This window comes from Notolabrus celidotus, chromosome 2 (assembly GCF_009762535.1).
Source record: "Notolabrus celidotus isolate fNotCel1 chromosome 2, fNotCel1.pri, whole genome shotgun sequence".
Lineage (NCBI taxonomy): Eukaryota > Metazoa > Chordata > Actinopteri > Labriformes > Labridae > Notolabrus > Notolabrus celidotus.
In genome coordinates this window covers 15,641,977-15,645,476 of record NC_048273.1, presented here as the reverse complement: position 1 = coordinate 15,645,476, position 3,500 = coordinate 15,641,977, and positions in this window count along the sequence as shown.

The following is a 3,500-nucleotide window of genomic DNA, read 5'->3' as shown; positions in this document are numbered from 1 at the left end:
TCAAATATGACATCATAGGGCAGGTGAGGCTAATCAGGAACAGGTCCTGCCAATTAAGAAACAGGTGAAAGTAATGGAGGGGAGGCAAACAACAAGGGAAACAAATTTACATCTTGTGATCTCATTTATTGAGTAACTTTATTTATTTATTTTTATTAGTTATTGGTGTATATTGTTATTCATTTATTTTTTTTAGATAATACAATTATTATTAGTATTGTATATTTATTATTATTATTATTTATATATATATATATATGTGTGTGTGTGTGTGTGTGTGTGTGTGTGTGTGTGTGTGTGTATGTGTGTGTGTGTATGTAACTTAGTTGCTTCATTTTCTTTTATTATTTAGTCATTTGTTTTCATGTTTTCATTATGTACAAAAATAAACAGAGAACTGTAGAACTACATAAATAGATAATATTTGACAGAACAGGCAGAAATACTTCACACCAGGAGGCAATGTTTATTCATTTATTTATTGCACATATCAAAGAACAAAACATTGCTGTTCAATAACATGAGCCAAGATATAACAGGTAAATCCAATACTAGAACTAACCACTAACATGTTATGTGCAGGAGGAGCCAAAAAAACCCTTACAGGCTTGTCATGTTGCCCTCCAAAGAAAACAATCAACACAAAGAAAAAGCATCAATGTAGAACAGAATGTCTACATACAAAACAAAAAAAGATTAAATGTGATTCACTAATGTGATTTTTTATTAATTGTAGCATTAAATAGCCTATATGTTTGAGTTTGAAAATATATTTTTGTAATATCTTTATGACACTTATAAAAAACATTAACTTTTGTTAAGGTGGTGTAAAAAAAATACTGTCTCTCACCACATTAAATGTGCATTGCCTCAGTAGGCTATCACAATTATTCACAAATGGTCCCATGATGGATTGAGTCTGTGTGATCATAATGAGTTTGTAATGAAACATCTTGCTCTAAGATAACAGGGTCACTCTTTATACTGTAATACCGGTTAACAGCTGCTTCCCTATCTCAGCAGAGCAGTGAAGGAACATACGTCCTATTCTATTTTAACATTGACAAAGCATGCATGCTATGAAAAATCCACAGGAATTGATAAGGGAATCAATAAAGAATTGGATCAATAAGCAGATTTTATTATGACACTGGTATTAATAGAATGATATCAATTCTCATGCCTTGAAATGTGCCATTCAATAGCACAGTGATGTAATTTGGACTTTGGACTTATATTGTCCCCATGGGGAAATTTGTTTCCACAGCCCCTCCCATGTTCCACAGACAGAGACATCACAAAAAAGAACACGACATACACTGCAAGCTAACTAAAACACCAACATCAACATTCGAACAAACAAAGTCTGCACTCAGTGAGGCCTTTTTGTTCAGGCCGCCATAGCAGCAGGGATCAGGCTTATCTCCAGGCGAGCCCTTCTACACCTCAGTGCCCTGTATCTACGTCCTGAGGGGAGTGGGATGAGGTAGGTGTTTGGTGGATATGTGATGTCCTGTTCTATTGAGGGTGCAATGCGTGTAATGGCCCTGTTTAAATCTGTGAGGTTTGGTGTGGGGAGACCGATTACTTTAGAAGCTGTGGTGGTTATGTGTGTGAGTTTGACATTGTTTTTTAACAGATAAAAAACATGTTGTAGAAGCAGGTGGAACAGTGCAGGAGGATGGATTGAATCATGCTTTGATACAGCAGCAGCAGCAGCAGGAGACAGGGGGCAACATAGAGTCATTACCGTTTGCGGATGGCTGACAGTCTTTGATGGCTCCTTTTCTGCTGTGCTGGTTGAAAGTGAATTGATTGTCCAATGTTACCCCAAGGTGTCATTTGAAAATCAGTTCCACATTGTTCCAAAAGTGACAAAACAAAAGGCGATCAGAAAATACTGTTAATTTTGGTCCTCAATCCCATTGTGATTAATGTGTTAACGCTGAGTTATTTGTGTAAATAGCGAATTCCCACAAAACCAAAAAATACATTTAATTTTTCAGTAGAAGTAGACTTGCCTAGAAATGACTAGAACACATTAAAATTGAACACAATGATACCAGCTCGGAGGATGTCTATAAAAAGACTCATTCCCCATTTCTCAGCTCCTTCTGACAAGATTACAGCCTCCAGCAAATATGTCTCCCTAGAGTAGCTTTAGCTGCTCAGGTTACTGTGACACATGGTGAAAATAGTTTCCTATTCTCAAATATTCTTAGATTGCCCCAAAATCATCTGGAATGACAAAACACTACCTGTCAGTATATTTTGTATTGTCACTGACTTTTGGAAAATGGTTGTCTTATTTTAACTTGTCGGTTGTATAAGACAAAAGAAGACAAGAGAACACAACTAAATAAAGATTTTGCGAAAGCTTTGTAACTCAGGCAACATAAAGTGCATCTTGGTGTAGTCCAGGACTTGATGTTATCTGCTGAAAGCTGTCACTCACTGAAACTATTCTACTCAGGGTATTTAAAAATAATGTATCACTTTTTAGTGAATCACTGCTATCAAAATGAAATATTCTACCTTCACTACACAAGTAAGAGCTGACAGACCTGAGACTCAAGCTTACAATTTGATGATATGAGAGTCCACATACATTGTGTTTGTATCAGAACACGCTGGAAAATGGGAAGTGAATCCTTTTTTTAGATGCACTCTGAGCCAGCATCACTGCATTCATTTTGTAATTTGCTGCTTTAGTGATTTGCCAAGAAGTCGTACTTCTGCTTTGTGGGAATTGATAAGTAATTCATCTATAAAACAACAAGAACAGATGCTGCAAGAAAAATCAGGGTAGCCTACTTATAAAGCAGTGGGAACAGGATGTATTCACTTTAATGTTTTGGGGGGTTAGATTTGCATGAGTTAAAACCATTTCTTTCTCACATGAATGAAATATGATGTCATTTGATATAAGACAATGGAGATAAATGACACTCAACTATTCTCAGTGGAATAGGGAAAAATAAGTACACTAGAACACTTCAAATGTGAAGTACAATTATAATAATATAAATAATAATATAAATAATATAAATATTTGAATCTGTTTGTGTTATTTTAAAGTACAGATCAGATATAGCTGTTATTGTTCAAAAGTTTCTACACATGATATTTCGATCATCTTTGGCCTCTCATAAATATCTTGTAACAGCTATAACTGCAATTGACTGAGCCAGGCTTCTGAAGACAACAGCTCTGAAATAGATCCCATTATGGAGTCAGGCAATTTGTTGGTTTGACAGCGATCAATACTATCTGGAACAGAGTCCTACATATAAATGGGACCTGTGTGAGGAAGTCAAATGCAGATAAGGCTGCCTTTCCTCTAAGCTCTTGTTTCTGTGAAATATTTCGTGTGCTCAGCTGTTTTACAGCTTCTACATTTGTGAGTATCATTATCGTTGTTTTGCTTTAGGCCTATACTTACCTGGACTTCATTGTTGACTGTTGAAAATGCACTGATATTTAACTAAGGTAAGGGAGCG